This window comes from Chrysochloris asiatica, unplaced genomic scaffold (assembly GCF_000296735.1).
Source record: "Chrysochloris asiatica unplaced genomic scaffold, ChrAsi1.0 scaffold00149, whole genome shotgun sequence".
Classification (NCBI taxonomy): Eukaryota; Metazoa; Chordata; class Mammalia; order Afrosoricida; family Chrysochloridae; genus Chrysochloris; species Chrysochloris asiatica.
Genome location: NW_006408667.1, coordinates 1,440,638 through 1,460,075, shown reverse-complemented (window position 1 = coordinate 1,460,075; position 19,438 = coordinate 1,440,638). Strand labels below are relative to the sequence as shown.

Sequence of the window (19,438 nt, the reverse complement as noted above, 5' to 3'; positions counted from 1 at the left end):
TTTCCAACCCATAGCAACCCTGTATAGTGTTTCCAAGGAGTAGCTGGTGAGCTTGAACCACCAACATTGTGGCTCAAACGACTTTGCAGTCCAGCGCATTAGCCAACAGTGCCACACCAGGACTCCATTTTGCCCATAGAATCCTTCAATATTGCAATTTGAGGCTTTAATTTTTTCTTTAGGTCTTTCAGCTTGATAAAGGCAGAAAATGCTGTTTTGTTTTTCTAACTCCAAGTCGTTGCACATTTCATTATAATACTTTATTCTGTCTTCTTGGGCTGCTCTTTGAAATTTTCTGTTCAGATCTTTTATTTCCTCATTTCTTTTCTTCTAGTTGCTGAAGCTTTTCTAAGTTCAAGAGCAAGTTTCAGACTCTCTTTTGACATCTATATTAGTTTTTACTTTCTTTCCTGTCTTTTAAATTACCTTCTGCTTTTTCATGCATGATGTATTTGATGTCATCCCACAACTCTTCTGGTTTCATTCATTAGTGTCTAATGCATCAAATCTGAGATGGTTCCTAAATTCACGTGGAATATACTCAAGATCATATTTTGGCTTTTGTGGATTTGCTTTAATTTTCTCCAGCTTCAATCTTAACTGACATTTAAGCAATTGTTCCACAGTTAACTCCTGACCTTGTTTTGGCTGATGATATTGAGCTTCTCTACCATCTCTTGTAACATATGTAGTCAATTTGATTCATTTATATTCCATGTGTTCAGTCATTATTTATGTTGTTGAAAAAAAGGTATTTGGCAGGAATAAGTCTTTGCAAAATTCTATTATTCGATCTCCAGCATCGTTTCTATCACCAAGGCCATATTTTCCCAACTACTGACCCTTACTCTTTGTTTCCAACTTTCACATTCCAATCACCATTAATTATCAATGCATCCTGATTATATCTTTGATCAATTTCAAACTGCACAAGTTGGTAGAATCCTTCAATTTCATCACTTTTGTGGTCCATGAATTTAAATAACTTGGAGTTCTTTATAACTGTATGGAACTACAACTGCAACTATCAATCTCTCACAGACAGCAGTGTACTTCAAGGTAAATCTTCACGTGCTCTTTGTGATGATGAATGTGACACTAGTCCTTCAATTTGTCATTCCCACCCTGGTATTGTTTGAATCCTAATGACCAATACCTGCCCATTTCCACTCACTAATGCCTAGGATATTGTTCTTTGTGTATTCTGTTTCATTTTTGGTGATTTCCAATTTTCCTAGATTCATGCTTCATACATTTCATGGATGTTTGCAACTATTACATCTCACTTAGGATTGTTTCCTATCAGCAAATGAAGGTCCCCAAACCTTTACTCCATCCTTCTCGCACTCATTCCCAGTAGTACTGTAAGTGCCTTCCAACCTGAGAGGCTCATCTTCCAACACGATATCTGACAATGTTCTGCTGCTGTTCATAAGGCTTTCACTGCTGACTCTTCAGAATTGGTCTGCTTCTCCTTCTTCCTACTCTGTTGTAGTGTAGAAGCTCCATTGAAATCTGCCCATTATGGGTGAGCCTGCTGTATTTAAAATCACAGTTTTATAGCATCAAGCAAGCATCCGAGCAACACACAAATCACCACAGTATGGCAAACTGACAGAGGAGTGGTAGAGGCCACACCTAATTTCCTTTTAATGTTATGTAATTTTCCCCTTATTTTGACAGGGTTGAATCAAGCACTATTCTGAACAAATTCTTTACCACAAGCACTTTCACTTGCTGTAAGTGCACCTTTTATATCATTGAAAAGGCTTCAAGCCTTTTTGCGCACTAAAATGAAGCTAAGCACGCACCTGTTCCAACTTTCCTACACATCCTGAAAGACACAGCAATGGATTTTGCTCATACCCTAGGAGCTGCCTGTAGTCTCAATTGTACATTACTATTATTGATATTTGATAACATGTTATTTTTTGCTTTGATTTACTTAAGAACTTCATTCAGCAACACCTTTTCATCCACTCATTCAGCAAATGCATACATACTACCTGTTTTCTGCAGGGAGGAAATTGTGGTGCACTTAACATGCTCAGTTGCCAACTAAAAGGTTAGAGCTTTGAGTCCACCTAGAGGTGCCTCAGAAGAAACGCCTGGTGATCTACTTCCAAGAGTCAGTCATTGATAAACCTATGCAGCACAATTCTATTCTGATACACATGGGGTTATCCTAAATAAGAATTGACTCAACAGCACCTGCTTTGGCAGATATTGATCTAAGCTGCCTTGCTGTTGAGTATTACGCAACATGTATTCATCAAGAAAAAAAAAACAACAAACTGCACTTAATTTTAGTCCATAAAAATATAATTGAGAAGGAAAGTCTACTATAAGAAAATTGCATGTTGTTGTGTGCCGATGAGTGGGTCCTGACTCGTAGTGACCCTGTATAGGGTTTTCAAGAATGACTAGTGGATCTGAACCATCAATCTTCAGGTTACCAGTCCAGTGCTTATCCTATAGTACCACACCAGGGTTCAAGTAAATCATATAGCCTATCACAAAGTGTAACATTTAACACTTAGTCATTTAAGTTCCTCCTATGACCATGGCTTCAGTTGACCTTTCAGATCTGTGGTCTGGATTCAACTAAGCAATGATCAAAAATAACCTTGGGGTAAGGAGTGTGTATGAAGCTTTTAAGTGGTCAAAGCAATTACTCAAAGGATAAGAGAGAAAGTAAAGTACTCTACATGATATTATGTAAATAATTGACATTATTTAAAGCACCAGGAGGTGTGCACAGGTTATATAAAAATATGATGTCATTTTATATGAGGTACTTGAATATTAATAGATTTTGATATGGGTCAGCGGTGGGTTCTGGAACTGATCTCCCCACAGATACTTAGGGACAATTATAGATATAAATTCCACATACTACCTATATCTGCACCAACTTCTGAAATTTAATTTTTATGTTGTTGTTGTTAGGTGCAATCAAGTCAGTACCAACCCATAGTGACCTTATGTACAGTAGAATGAAACATTGCCCTATCCCTGGCTAACCTCACTACTGTTGCCATGCTCGAGTACATCGATGCTGCCACTTGGCCAATCCATCTCATTGGTGGTCTTCCTCTTTTTCTCTGATCCTCTACCTTACCAAACATGATATCATTCCCCAGTGACTGGTCCCTTCTCACAATATATCCGCAGTATGAGAGACAAAGTTTGGACATCTTGGCCTCCAAGGAACACTCTGGCTGCACTTCTTCCAAAATGGATCTATTGGTTCTTTTGGCAGCCCATGACACTTTCAATATTATCCTCCAACACCATAAACTGAAATGCATCAATTCTTCTAAGGTCTTCCTTATTTACTGTCCAGCTTTCGCATGCATATGAAGTTATTGAAAACACCATGACTTGGGTCAGGCGCACCTTAGTCCTTAAGTGGTGCTAAAGGCAAAGGATGGATTCACAATAAACACTCATGGAAGTAGCAGTCAAGGAATTAAATAACATACTAGGTACATTTGCTGCACAAGGGTTATTTAAAGTGTGCAAGATTAAAGTTACCAGTTTGAGGACTAAAGTGCGCTTGATCAAAGACATGGTGTTTTCAATAGCCTCAAATGCACGTGAAAGTTGGGCAACAATTAAGGAAAACTGTAGAAGCACTGATGAATTTGAATTATGGTTTTGGAGAAAAATATTGAAAGTAATATGGACTGCCAGAAGGACAAACAAATCTGTCTTGGAAGAAGTACTGCCAGAATGTTCCTTAAAAGAAAGAATGGTGAGATTTCCTCTCTTACACTTCAGGCATGTTATCAGAAGGAACAAATCCTTGGAGAAGGACATCATCTTTTTTAAAGTGTAAGGTCAGTAAAAATATAGAAGACTCCCCAATTAGTTGCATTGGCACCATGGCAGCTGCAATGGGCTCAAGTAAAGCAGCAATTATGAAGGATGGTGCAGAACTGGGCAGTGTTTCACTCTGTTGTGTGTTGTTGTTGTTGTTAAGTGCCATCGAGTCGGTTCCGACCCATAGCGACCCAGTACAGGGTTTCCGAGGGTGTAAATCTTTACAGGAGTAGAAAGCCTCATCTTTCTCCCGCGGAGCGGCTGGTAGTTTCGAACCGCTGACCTTAAGGTTCGCAGCCCGATTCGTAACCACTACGCTACCAGAGCTCCTGTTGTGTGTAGGGTCCTTATAAGTCAGAACTAACTCCATGGCTACTAACAACAACAAAAATAAAGTGGAGACACAATATAAAGAAAAACTAAAATGTCAAGAAGCATGTGGTGTAAAACTACACAAATTAGAGAAAGAAACTATTTCAGAGAAATAAAAGCATGATTGTTGTTATTGTGGTTAAGTGCCACTGAGTCAATCCCAACTCGTAGCGATCCTGTATATGATTTCCAAGGGAGCAGCTGGTGAGTTTGAACTGCCGACTTTGTGGTTTATAGCCAAGTGCTCATTCTATAGCACCATGCCAGAAGAAATAAAGTTCGATCTTACTGTAGAACACACATCACTGAGCATTTAGTGAACTAATCAATTGCAAATATTCCATTCCTTTGGAAAATATCTATCCAAAAAAAAAAAAAAAAAAGGTGTGATATACCATCAAGATCCACTAGCAATTCAGTAGAAATAATAAACCTTTAGTTCTTCAATTCAGTGTTACATAGAAGTATATCCTCTGCCATCCCTCCAGAAGGCCTTACCCATGCTTGCTAATTTAATTTCCCAATTTATCCTACAAAGCTGCTCTTATCTTGCCAATGTCTCGCCAAGCAGCAGAGGGCTTTTCTCTTACTTGTCCTGGCATCTCTCATCTTCACTGTAGACAAGAATCTTTGACAAAATGCCCAAAAACTTTGGCAAAAGGTCAGGTACATAATCCATCGAGAGGGAGCCAACACATTTCTTATAGCCTAAATGCTAACAACTTTGTATTAGGGTACAAGACAATGAATTAGTGGTAGAGACAGACCTGAACACACTAACATAGACTGTAGCCTGTGGCTTAGTCCACTTCCCTCCATCAGAAAGGAAAGGTGAGACAAGAAGCTACTTTATATGATTAGGGGAAAAGAAAAATCCATAATTTCCATATGGGAATTTCTCCTGTGTTTTTTTAATGAACACTGAGAGAAGCTGAGAAAGACTTTTAAGCTGTTAGAAGTACTAACATAGTCTCTTTGGGGCTGGAAGGGGGGGGATGTGAATTTCCTAATTTCATCAGAACCATTAATGACTTCAGTTCCTTCCTTCTTCAACAGAGGAAGTAGAGGGATTCTTCATTGCACTATGATGCTGAAAAAAAATGGAAGCAGGATAAATGATTTGTAATCATGCTGTGGAACAATTTTTTTTTCTTCTCCTCACTCAAGAAATAATTATCATTGTTGAAATTCTAAAAGCCCTTTAAAGGCTACAATAATTTATTATAATGGAACATGCTTATGAGTTAGAATTTCATAATAACTGGGAAGCTATCTTTTCTCCCATGAGGTTCATTTCTTTAAAGGATGCCTTAGCCTTTCATAAAGAGTGAGTGTTTTTCTTTCTCCTGTAAACTTAAGATGGAACTGAGGAAAAGCCAAGAGGGGCACAACCCCTCTTTTTTCCATAGTTTCTTTAAAAGGAGCTTTTTCCTCACCCAAATAACTGAGGTCAATAAAAGTAAAAGATCAAATGTCGTATAAACAGCAATACAAGGAAGTAAATCTTGAAAGTAGGATAAGGTAGGATAAATCCAGGTCATTTGAAGTGCAGTAAGAGAAGAAGGAAGAGATCAGAAGGGAGGAAGTACAAGGCTCCAGAGATCAGAAACAGCAGGGAGCTCCCTTGGTCTCAGGATTTAGGCATGCAAGCACTTTGCTGACCTGGAGAGTGAGTTGAAGAAACCTGAGACTCACTCTTGTGTTAGCACAAGGTTAGTGAGAATTCATTTTAACCATGAATTCACTGAGCTAATACTAGAAAAAGTCAGCATGCATGCATAACTAATTTGAATGAAGCAGTCAAATGGTGCATCTGGTTAATTCTGATCACTTTTTCATGCATGCACATGGATGTTGAATAGCTATAGATATTTAGGTATTCGAGTCCTGGTATGGCACTGTGGGTTAATGCACTGGACTGCAAGGTTGGTTTGAACAACAAGGTCAGTGGTTCAAGCTTACCAGCCATTCCTTGAAAACCTTATACAGGGTCTCTATGAGTCAGAACCAACTTAAAGGCACTTAACAACAACATATAGGTATTATATAGGAGAGGAGACAAACCCTAACATTGCAATGAATAGAAATTAACATGGTTAATTCACAAGAAAACTTTTAATAGCAATATAGCAGCTTATAAAAATCCTACTTAAAAACAAAACTCAAATTATTTTAAGGACTTAGATCCTTAGCAAAAGAATTATCTATATCAAAAGTCACAGAATGTATTTTTCTGTATGTCAGCATGAATAGACAAGTGACTATCTTATATACTATAAGCAAAAATATAAAAATGGGAGTTTTTAGTTTATTTATTTATTTGCTTGTTTTATGGTGGCTAATATTTAATAAAAGGAACTATTTTTAGCTAATGGTTACTAATCGGGCTGCAAACCACAATGTCAGCAGTTTGAAACTACCAGCAGTTCCACGGGAGAAAGATGAGGCTTTCTGCTCCCGTAAAAATTTACGGCTTCAGAAACCCTATACAGGGTTGCTATGAGTTGGAACCGACTCCACAGTACATAACAACAACAACAACAATATTTAACAAATACCCAATTTGATATTTAATAAGATCCAAATACTAGATAGAGCTCATTTTTGTTATTTGTAGGAATTATGTTCTAATATGGGTAGATCTGGAATATGTCTTGGTATGGTGCTTCAGGATAATGCACTAGATCACAAGGTCAGTTTGAATCTCAAAGTAAGCGTTCAAACCCACCAGTGCTTCGGAAACCCTATAAACTAGGTCACTGTGAGTCAGAACCAACTCAACAGCACTTCACAACAACAAACCCTAAGAACCAAAGCCTTGGAAGTTTCCAGAGACCCTTTCAAGAACATATGGGGAAGCACACGCTGTCAGTTACAGAGCTATAGAACTACCACACCAACCTAGATAATTAGCGTCTTACACTTGAGGTAGTGCCACCCCTCTTGATTTGTACTTAAAGGATAATGTTTATCTTAATTTAGAAAACAAAAAAATAAAATTAGTTTGTTTTGAAATTGAAATAAATTTATACATAGGGCAACAACATAACAAAAACCCAAACCTGTTCTACTTTACCATCTTGATCATGTCAGCCTTATATAGGATTTCTGAATCGATAAATCTTTATGGGAGCAAAAAGGCTCATCTTTCCATGATGGAGCGCCTGATGAATTAGAACTGCTGACCTTGTGGTTAGCAGTAGAGAGTTTATATAGTTCTGGATACATTCATGGATAAAAAATGTGAATGAATGGAAAAAGGTAAATGGACAATTTTCCACATCAAAAGCAACCGTAAAGTGATAGGGCCTCCCTCCCTCCCTGCCAGTCTTAAATATCAGAGCAGGTCAGACAACTGAACAGACTGGAAATGGCCAATCTTCCCCTTATTTTTCTATCAACTTCTAAGGGATGATGGAGTATATGCCCTCTTGTGGTTAGGAGAAAAAGGATAGAAAAAGTAAAAGTTTTCTGAAATTTTATCTGTTCAGATGAATGAATTTGGCAATGAGACATTTGTAGAGTGTTCCGGAATTCTAGAAACAAAAACATTATGTTTTAAACTTATAATAGAAAAATGTTAAGTGAATGGTTTAGAGGAAGAGAGTAGCCTAAAATATACCTATTTCAAATGTTCAATGAAGCATGAATCTATTTATTCTCCCAGCAAATTGTTACCCACTGTCAATGGTTACTTCTCCCTCCCCTTCTTATCTCGGATCCTGATTTTTAAAAATTTAACTATTTCTCATTACAGATGATTTGCACTTAGAAAACATTTGATTTCTAGAATTCATTCCCTACTCTGGCTAATGTTAATAGCTCTCCTTTCCTTTATTCTCTTAAACCAAATGAAATAAATTTAGCCTTTTATCTTAACTGGGAAGTTAAACCAATAGAAATAAGTTGTCTGGAATATAACACATTGCTATAGAAGCTCTACAGATTGTTGTTGTTGTTGAGGGCCGCCGAGTCAATTCCGACCCATAGTGACCCTGTATAGGGTTTCCAAGGAGCAGCTGGTGATATTGAATTGACAACCTTGCAGATCTAATGGATTTGCAGTCTGGCACATTAACCCACAGCACCACACCAGGACTCCATAGATTAAGACTCAATAATACAAACTACCCTGGGTGGTGCAAACAGTTAACACACTCAGCTATTAACCAAAAGATTAGAGGTTAGGGTATACCCAGTTGTGCCTCAAAGAAAAACATGGCTATCTATTTCTGAAAAATCAGCCCTTGACTACACTATGACACAACTAGTAACTACAGAAAATATAATAATAAATGTAGTGCCTTTGTGTTCTCTATTCCTCTCCCAACATGGCATCTTCAGCAAAAATGAGGAATAAGAAGGGAAAGACTATCTCCCTAACAGACTTCCTGGCTGAGGATGTGGGGTACCACATCCAGAGATAATTATTCTTGGGAAGCACCTATGTCCCCAGACCAGTCAGCTGAGCTGATGAACTAAATGACCTGAAAGGAGATGTTTCAACCACTTGACACAGTAATGATGATGATGACGTATTTAGGGCACCTCCAACTGACCGTTCTATATGGCCACTGCTCCATGGGCTGCTTGGGATGACCAGAGTCATCTTCCCAAATCAGCTCCCTACACTGCTTTTCTAGGGAACCTGCTTTATGATGTGACAGAAGACTCCATTAAGGAATTCTTTGTTGTTGTTGTTAGGTGCCATCAAATCGGTACCAACTCATAGAGACCTTACTCACAACAGAACGAAATACTGCCCAATTCTGGGCCAACCTCACTACTGTTGCCACGCTTGAGCCCATTGATGCTGCCACGTACCCAATCCATCTCGCTGGGGGTCTTCCTCTTTTTCTCTGACCCTCCATCTTACCAAACATGATATCCTTCTCCAGCAACTGCTTCCTCCTCACAATATGTATGAAATATGAGAGACGAAGTTTGGCCATCTTGGCCTTCAAGGAGCACTCTGGCTGCACTTCTTCCAAAATGGATCTATTGGTTCTTTTGGCAGCCCGTGGCATTTTCAATATTCTCCTCCAACAACATAACCCAAAAGCATCAATTCTTCTACGGTCTTCCTAATTGACTGTCCAGCTTTCGCATGCATATGAGATGATTGAAAATACCATGGCTTGGGTCAGGCACACCTTAGTCTTCAATCTGACATCTTTCCTTTTCAATGCTTTAAAAAGGTCTTGTGCAGCAGATTTGCACAATGCAATACGTCCTTTGATTTCTTGACTGCTGCTTCCATGAGTGTTGATAGTTGATTCAAGAAGAATGAAGTCATTGACAATTTCTTTAGAGGATTAAATATTAGTGCCATGCGTATACTATGTGAACTCAACAATCCAGAGAGATTAAAGGGTTTTGGTTATACCGACTTTGAGGATCTGTGTTCTCTGCTCAGCGCCCCGAGCCTCAATGAAGATTCTCTAAGTAACAGGAGAGTTTGAGCACAGGATAAAGGCAGGGATGATCATTCCTCTAGCCGAGATAGAAATCAGGATTCTGACAAAACCAATATAGACTGGAGGGTCCGACCTACACAGACAGCATTGATGACTACCCACCTAGACAAGGTGATGCTTTGGAGACAGGTTTTATGATCGTTACGATTCACAGGTTTTGTGATGGTACCCTGATGGCCCACGCCTGGATATGGATCCATATGGGGGCCAGAATCAATACAACAACCAAGGCAACAGATACTATGATAAAGGCTATGACTCCAGAGTAGGTAGTGGCAGAAGAGCATTTGCTAGTGTAGTGATTACGAATCGGGCTGTGAACCTCACGGTCAGCAGTTCGAAACTACCAACAGTTCCGCGGGAGAAAGATGAGGCTTTCTGCTCCCGTAAAGATTTACAGTCTCAGAAACCCTGTACGGGGTCACTATGAGTCAGAACCGACTCCACGGCACATCACAACAACAACTGAAGGACTAATGACTACAGAGGAGGTGGGGACACTGTGAAGACTGATACAACAGACAGGATGATCAATCATGGGGCTCCAGAGATAATTATTCTTGGGATGATTATAGGTGAGATGATAGAGGTCTCCCTCCCCCAAAGACCCAAACTAAATCTAAAGCCTCAGAGTGCTCCTAAGAAAGTTGATTGCTCTGCTAGAACTTCCCAATCCAGTCGCGTGGCTTCTGTCTTTGCAGGGGCAAAGCCTGTTGATACAACTGCTAGAGAATGAGACGTACAAGAGCGAGTACAGACAGAAGGTACAGGAGAAATGACAATGTCAGCTGGATGAGCCAAAAGTAGAACGATGGCCTCGGGGAAGACACCCAAGCTGGTCAAGTGAAGAAACTCAGAAACAGGACAGAAGGAGGGCAGAGAGGGAGTCGTCACATACTAGGGCCTCAGCCACATCTGGCAGAATAAATGAGATTAAGATAACACGAAGGAGAGAGAGTGAAAATCTCTGGAAAATGAAACCTTTTGTAAGGAGGAAGTTTGTTACTCTAAGCCTCCCAAACCTGACCAGCCTCTAAAGGTAATGACAGCCCCTCCACCAAAGGAGAGTGCTTGGGTGAAGGAAGTTCTTGGTCTCCTGCCCCATTTCACAATTCAGATACAGAGCAGCAATCTTCCACAGGTGTTGGGGGTAATGTAACTCCAACTCAAGCATTGAAAAGGGACGAGAAACGAAAGATGAAAATGAAGTTGATAGGGTGAGTATCCCAAAAGGCTTAAATGGGAACTGCAGCTGTGGTCCAGGAAATGGTGGGAATAAATAAAGACCACTGGAAGGAGTCTGACAAGAAAGATGGTAAATAGGATCAAGATTCCAGAGATGCACCTGAGCCAAACAAACCTGAAGAAAATTCAGCCTCCATGTTCAGTTCTGCAAGCAAGTATGTGGCTCTCTCAGTAGATGGTGAGGATGAAAATGAGGGAGATTACCCTGAATAGAGGTGTCCTGGTGTGGCACTGTGGGCTAATGCAACAGATGGCAAAGTCGTTTGAACTGCAAGATCAGTGGTTCAAGCTCATCAGCTGTTCCTTGGAAACCCTATACAGAGTTGCTATGGGTGGGAATTGGCTTGATGGCACTTAACAATAACAACAAACACACTGAGTAGACCTCTACGTGCTATGCTTTCTCCAAGTCTCTCTCCACCCTGGAACATTTAAGAGCAAATTAAACATCTATTCAGACAGACATGACAGAAGAAAATTCATCATCTCCTGAAGACCTTTCTGATTTTTTTTTTTCTGTTTTTTTTACTTAATGAAATGAAATTCTTTTGCATGGTGCTGTAGTTTTTAAAACATTGAACGAACTAGAGAATCACCTATGTAGCCAGGGAGGAAAAACTCAGCTTTTAAAGGAAACTGCATTTTACGATACTTGTATGATTAGTACCTAGAAGTGTTTGTTTAGCAGACAGTGAATTTAATGTCTGGAATCTGCTTGGCCAGGAAGAGTATGAGAGTTCTATCTTTTAATTCTTAATTATTATTGTTGTTATTAAGTGCCATCGGGTTGGTTCCAATTCAAGCAACCCCATATAGGATTTCCAAGGAGTGAATGGTGAGCTTAAACCACTGACCTTGTGGTTCAAACAGACTTTGCAGTCCAGCAAATTCGCCCACAGCATGGCATATATGAACTCTGAAACATCTGGATAAATTTTCCATCCTTGAAAAGTAGGTTAAATAATCTCTGAGGTGGTTTTAGTTTCCAGGAGGCTGGAAGTCCCAGGGAGCAGACTGTTGGAATTCTTTCGTTTTTACCCCGTAAGGGGATTGTTGTTTGTGTTAAGTGCTGTCCAGTTGATTAGACTCATAGCGATCCTGTATAGTGTTTCCAAGGAGCAGCTGGTGAGCTTGAACCACCAACCTAGCAGCTCACATATCTTTGCAGTCTGACACATTAGCCCAGAGTGCCACACCAGGACTCATAGTAGGGAGTAAGTCTACAGGCCTTTGTGAAAGACTAGGACTACTGGGTAACCAAAATAAATGGGGAAATCAAGAAGCTTTGGGAGGTGTTTCTTTTGTACCAGGTAGTAAGGAAATGAGTCATCCTCCAATCCTGATGCCACGTTTTTCTTCATATAACCCAGCTTCTCGGATTATATGCACAGCATACAGGTTGAATAAGTATGGTGAAAGAATACAACCTTGTCACACACCTTTCTTAATTTTAAGCTATTCAGTGTTCCCATGTTCTCTCCAAACAACTGCTTCTTGGTCCAGGTACAGATTCCTCATGAGCACAATTTAAGTGTTCTAGAATATTCATCCATCTGTTTTGGAAGAAGTACAGCCAGAGTGCTCCTTGGAGGCCAAGATGGCTAAGCTTCGTCTCTCATACTTTGGACATATTGTCTGGAGGAAACAGTCTCTGGAGAAGGATGTCATGCTGGGTAAGGTGGAGGGTCAAAGAAAAAGAGGAAGACCCCTAAAGAGATGGATTGGCCAGATGGCATCATTGATGGCGTCAAGTGTGGCAGCGATAGTGAGGTTGGCCCAGGATTGGACATTGTTTTGTTCTACTGTGCATGGGGTCGCTATGAGTCAGTTCCGACTCGATGGCACATGACAACAACAACAATACTCATACTTTGCAATGTTGTCCATAGCTTTTCATGATCCATACAATCAAAAGCCTTTGCGTAGTCAGTAAAAAACAGGTAAACATCTTTCTGATATTCTCCACTTTCAGTCAAGAGCCATTGGATTTCAGCAATGATATCCCTCATTCCACTTCCTCTTCTGAATCTGGCTTGAACCTCTGTCAATGTATGCTTGCAGCCGTTTCTGTAATACCTTTTATAAAACTTTACTTGCATGGGATATCAAAACAATTGTCTGATGATTTCTGCATTCTATTGGGTCACCTCTCTTTGGAATGGTCAGCCAGATAGTTGTCTTCCAAATTTCTTGGCATAGATGAGTGAGTGCCTCCTGTGCTGTCTCACTTTCTTGAAAGACTTCAATTTTTATTCCATCAATTCCTGGTGCCTTGTTCTTTGCCAATTCCTTCAATGCACCTTGGACTTCCTCCTTCAGTATCATTGGCTCTTGATCATATGCTACCTCTTGAAATGGGGGAACATTAACCATTTCAAATGTATCTATGGAAACCTTGAAGCTTTAAAATCTCAAACGTGTCACCATCTTAATGTTCTTCACACTTTTCCTTTTTGTTACCTCTTGTTGTTAGGTGCCATGGAGTACATAGAGACCCTTTGCACAGCAGAAGAAAACACTGCGGGATCCTGGGCCAACCTCATTACTGTTGTTACATTTGTATCCATCAATGCTGCCACTTGGCCAATCCATCTCATTGGGGGTCTTCCTCTTTTTCTCTGACCCTACACCTTACCAAACATGATATCCTTCTCCAGTGACTGGTCCCTCCTGATAATATGTCCGAAGTATGAAAGATGAGCCTGGCCATCCTGGCCTCCAAGGAGCACTCTGGCTGCTTCTATTTAAGCCTGATCTTAGGCTTTTAACTCTCAGCCACAGGGAGCTGTCAAATGAGGAATCACTGTTTTTCTCAAACAAATTGGCTCCTTGATGTCTTGACTGTGTCTTTAATTGCCAGCATGCTTCTGTTTCTTTGATCCCTTTTATAATCAGAAAACAATAGAATTAATGGTCTTGGATAGCAAGTGAAGGTCCATAAATTAGGACACTTAAATTGGGAGTCTTCTTTAATAATCTTGACTTTAAAAAGAAAAAGAAAAAAAAAAAAAAAAAAAAAACACGGCATATTTCCTTCTTTCCACTGATATCCCACACCAATGTTTTGATTTATAATGTGGCTTAAACAAATATGTGTGTGTTTGTGGGTGTGCATTGTAGTTTTGTTTTATGTTTGGGTTTTGCTTTCTTTAACTTTACTTGAGAGAATAAATGATAGAACTGTTTAACAAAGTCCTGATTTGCCTTGCTTACCTGCTTTTCTATATGCTGCATCTTTGTACTGGTCAGCTTGCTAGATGGTACCCTCTAGCTGGTACTTAAGAGTACCTCTCACTGGTACGTGAGTGAATTGACATTCTTGGTTTCTTGTTTGTAAGCCCTTCCCCCATCAATCCTAGGCTAGGCCTGTCTGGTGAATCAGAGATGTTGGTTTTTTAGCTGCAGCAGTGAGCATAATAAATAATTTCCCAGTGAACATGAAAGCTCTACCCACATAAGTTAATTTTAACCTGCATGACTTGGATGGTAACTAGGAAGTGGGTTTTAAAGTGTTTTTTTGTTTTGTTTTGATTTTTACTCACTGTGCCAATCCATCTCATTGGGGATGTTCCTTTTTTTCCCCTAACCCTCCACTTTGCCAAGCACAATGTCCTTTTCCAGGCACTAGTCCCTCCTGATAATATGCCTGAAGTATAAGAGATGAAGTTTCACCATCCTGGCTTCTAAAGAGTATTCTGGTTGTACTTCTTCCAACACAAATTTGTTTGTTCTTTTGGTGGTCCATGGTACTTTCAATATTCTCCTCCAACACCATAATTCAAATGCATCAATTTTTCTATGGTTTTCTTTATTCACTGTCTAACTTTCACATGCATATGAGTCTATTGTATAACACTATGAAGCATAATTTCCTCTATTTGAAAAGAAGAAAAGGAGACTGCCCAAGTTTCACACAGGTTGACACCTGTGTCCACATTACCCTAAAATGAATTTGTCCCCAGACCAAGAATTTTCCCTTGATTCTCATAGAACATTTCAAGGCCCCCTTTTCTCTCTGTAACATTTTTCAGCATCTCATATCTTCCTGAACAGAATTCAAGGTTATGAGGGTACTCAAAATTTTTGCATTTTTGGAAAGAAGTTTCATTTGCCATTAAAATAGCAAATATACCTAACAAATTAAGACATAATCTATTAAAAAGAACAATTAAAACTGGGAAGTGTTCTTGAAACAACAAATATTTATAATCATTGAAGCATTCTTTTAGAAGGGAATGAGAAACTAAATAATTGTGCATAAATGTTTTTAATGTATATTCCCTCAAGTAGTTAATTAAAAATAACTAGGTCTATTAAGACACAAAAAATAAGAAGTTCTGTTACTTTACTGAAACAGAATACTAGATGTTTCAGGATAATTTGACTAGCAATTATAACCATTTTAAAACTTAAAACAACTTTCTCCCAGAATGACCCTTTGTATATAGTGTATTAATGAATGTAACTTATAAACTCTTATAAGAAATCAAATATTATAGTAGCAATTCTATTTTGTAGAAGGCATTGAATATATCCTTTCCAAACAGAGTAATTATGTATTAGATATAATATATAAATCATTCCATAAATATTAGACAAATAGGTAACTAGAACAACTCTAAATAAAAAAACGGATTTAGTTTAAAAGAAAACAAAAAATACATTCCTCAAAAGGTTTTTAAATTGCTGTTTAAAATTAAAACAAGGAATTGAAACATATAGCTGCTTTTCTTTTTTTATATATATAGCAAAAGCTAGAAAAGAGTTTTTCAGTCTTAAATAAGCTTTTTAAAGACATTGCTTTAAAAAATAAATAAAGACATTGCTTAATAGGAAAACTTAAACACTCTTCTTCAAGCAGCAATTATTTTCCAAACATTAGTTTAAGAAAGAATGTCTCTTTCTGTTTTTGTTTTGTTTTTTCTTTTTTTTTGGGGGGGGGGGAGGAGGGATCTTGAGTATTTTATGTTATCTTTTCTCCCTCCTTTCCTTCTGCAGCCATCTCCCTGGTCAAATCTTATTCATTCCAGAACCCAGGAGAAGCATCGGCTCCTTACAGTAGCTTTCTCCAGTCCTCCCCAACTTGCACGCATGCAAACAAAACTGCTCCCTGGCTCCAGTTCCATAGCACTTTCTAGACACTATTATAGTTGTTAAGGAGCCCTCTGGAATCCTGATATGGCTCTGTGGGCTAATGTGTCAGACTGCAAAGTCATTTGAACTACCATGTTGGTGTTTCAAGCTCACCAGCTACTCCTTGGAAACCCTATACAGGTTTCACTATGGGTCAGAATCGACTCAATGGCATTTAACAAGGAGATCTCATAGCCTTGTGGGTTAGGATTTGCCATGCTAACCACAGGTCAGTGGTTCAAACTCAACAGTTACTCCTTGGAGGAAAAATGAGGCTACCTGCTCTTATAAAGATTTATAGTCTTAGAAACCCTGTAAAGATTAAGGGTCACTAGGTGTTGGAATCCATTCAATGGCCATGGATGTTATAATTATTGTCACTTATTTGACTAGTAATTTTAACAATTGTTGTGGTGTTGTGACTGCAAAGTCAGTTTGAATCACAAGGTTCGTTGTTCAAACTCACCAACTGCTTCTTAGAAACCCTATACAGGGTTGCTGTGGGTTGGAACTGAGTCGACAGCACTTAACAACAACATTATTACCACTATTATTAATTTTTGCATCTGTTTCTTCAGCTAAACTGACAGTTCAATGCAGAAAAGAACCAGTCCTACTTTTAAGCAATAGCTAAGAATAAACTAAGAATAAACCTTGCAATATACTATAGTAGAATAGCAACAAATTGGCAGAATATAAATGGATGCCAACAGTATTCCTTTAACTAGGGAAAAGTTACGGCAATAACCTTACTCTCTCATTGTAGCTTCTTGTTATTGTTATAATAATAAAAATCTAAGCATTAAAAGAACACAGGCTGATATGTAATAAGCACTCAATAAATGTTTATTGAAAATAATTGAAATCCTAACAGTAAATTTTATTGGAGAAAAATGAAGCTATCTGTTTCCAAAAAGACTTAACAGCCTTGGAAACCCCATACAGGGTCACTATAAGTTGGAACTGATGGCACCTAACAGTGACAACACCACTGAACCTTGTTATTGTTGTTTGTGACATCTAGTCAGTTCCAACTCATGGAGATCCTGTATAGTGTCATTGTTGTTGTTTTTAACATCAATACCACATTTAAGGAGTTTAAGGAGTTTAAACAATAACATAAACACTTAGACTGTACCCAGTATTGAATGTATGAAATGCTATGTTTACAATATACACAGCTTGCTATGGGAAACTTCCTACGGAAAGAAGGCATTTTGAATATCTACAAAGTCTTTTAATCTGAAGACCCAACACACATTGTTCTGCTGTTTTTCTCAATTACAACCTATAACTCTACAGACCAAACTAACAATAATTATGAAAATGTAAGGAGGCAAAGAAGCCTCTGAGGGTGTGTGATGTTAGCCCTGAGAAACAAGTTCACTAGCTTAAGGTTCAACCAACATAATGACAGCAAAGGCCTGAAAGCCTTAGTACTTACAGCTCAGATCAAGGGAACAATTTTCTTTAAGTAATAATTTCAGTTACATAGAAAAACCACTGCTCTTCAAACAGAAAATTCATACTATACTACTAAATATTTTTAAGTGACTTTTACCTCTTTGTGAAAAAGGGACCAGAATGAAAATTAGTAATTTTAGAAATGAGAATGAAAGTTCATTCAAGGTTAATAAAATAATTATGTTGTCCAACAAAATATACCTGCCAGAAGTTTACTTCTACCCATACTGCCAAGATAAACAAACACATTTTAAAAATTAAAAGCTATTATACAAGGAAATATTTTTAAACTATAAATATCAAAGTAAAAAAGAAAGAAACAAGAACTTTGGACATCTAGTATTTTCTTAGGACTTTCTTTGATACTGTTTACTACAGTTATTATTTACACAAAGTAAGAATTGGGGATAAAATTAAGTATATTAAAGCCCAAATAAAAAAAAAAAGCAACCTAAAAATTGATATTAAATTATACCATAGTCTAATATAGCTAATGATTCTATAATTTCTAAAGCCCTCCACAAAAGGCCATTACAATTCTTCAATTCATTGCAAACAGTTTTTAAAATAAAACTCAGCACTAATGTTGAAGTGATAATACAAATTATTAATTACTGGTGCCATACTGTAAAGTATAATGAAGAATATCTTATTTAAATGAGGATAATATTCCACTGGAGAGTAAGTCCAACAAACAGAATATTTATCTTTGTATTTCCTTCCATTGATGATACTTTATGGGCAAATTTGAAACATGAAACTTTTTTTAAAGCAATGTAAGTTAGCCATATTTTTGCTCAGGAATGCTATTATACACATACAATGCAGGGATTTTATAGCAGATAATAGTTTACCAAGCTTCAGAAGGCAAAACACTAAAGTTGTGAGTTGAATATTGTCCAGCTATTTATGTCTCCTTGTCCTGGAGAATCTGGTGCATGTGTTGTTAAGAGACAACCCTGTCACTACTGCTGCTCTTGTCACAGTTGAATCTGCTATGATAGAACATTCATGTCCTTAAGATGCAAGGTCTAGAAAAAAGTGTCCCACAAATCCACTGGATATCATGATGTTCTGTTTGACAAATTCTGTTGCTTCTTCAATTATGTTGTTGATTTCAGGTGCTGCTTTATTTTCTCGTTTCTTAATCTTTTTGCTTTGTTCACATCTTTTTCAACTCTCTTCCAGTCGATCTGTACATGGCCACTGTGACTGGCAATCTGAAGGAGAAGAAAGCCACCACCTACAGCAGTTGCTGCAAGTTTTCCAACTTTCTGGAACAAAAATCCAGCACACCAGCCAGTCACTCCACGTATTATAATCTGAGCAGCTACTGAGTATTTTTCTACCATAGGTACTGAACTGTGGCTAAACACTCGATTCCATCAGTGGTGTCTTCTTGCATACTCAGTTAAATCCAACACTTCATATGACTCATCATCACTTTCATATTCTTTTGGAGGTGGGTCCTGCATCACCAACCCCTGTATATGGACTTGAAGGAGCGGCTAGTGGGTTTGAACCTATGGTCTTGCAGTTAGCAGACCAATGCTTATCCTACAGTGTCACACCTATGAGTTGGAACAGATGGCACCTAACAAAAACAACACTGAACTTCATACCTCCAAATATAAATGAGAGCAGAGAAATATGTTGGAGGAAGTGGGGAAAATATGACTTCTATTATTGTATGTTTAAGAGACAAGACACTATAAAACTTGACCTTGTCTATTTCTCACCTTAAAAGCTTAGAGAATAGAAGATATTAATGAAAAGTGTAAAACTGTGCTTAACTTTGGGCTATTTTTCTCAATCTGCATTGGCTGAGAAGGCCTCAGATACCTTTCTGAGGAAAGAATATGTAACCTTCTGGGTTAAGGGGAGAGAACAGTTAAGAAAGAACAGCTTAAATCAGTTGAAGC

At 38.3% G+C, this 19,438-nt stretch overlaps 2 pseudogenes; one reads left to right on the top strand and one right to left on the bottom strand.

Moving 5' to 3' along the window:
- Nucleotides 1–8,528: 8,528 nt before the first annotated feature.
- Nucleotides 8,529–11,132, top strand: LOC102823131 (annotated as a pseudogene).
- Nucleotides 11,133–18,533: 7,401 nt separating this feature from the next.
- On the bottom strand, nucleotides 18,534–18,991 carry LOC102822757 (annotated as a pseudogene).
- Nucleotides 18,992–19,438: the final 447 nt, after the last annotated feature.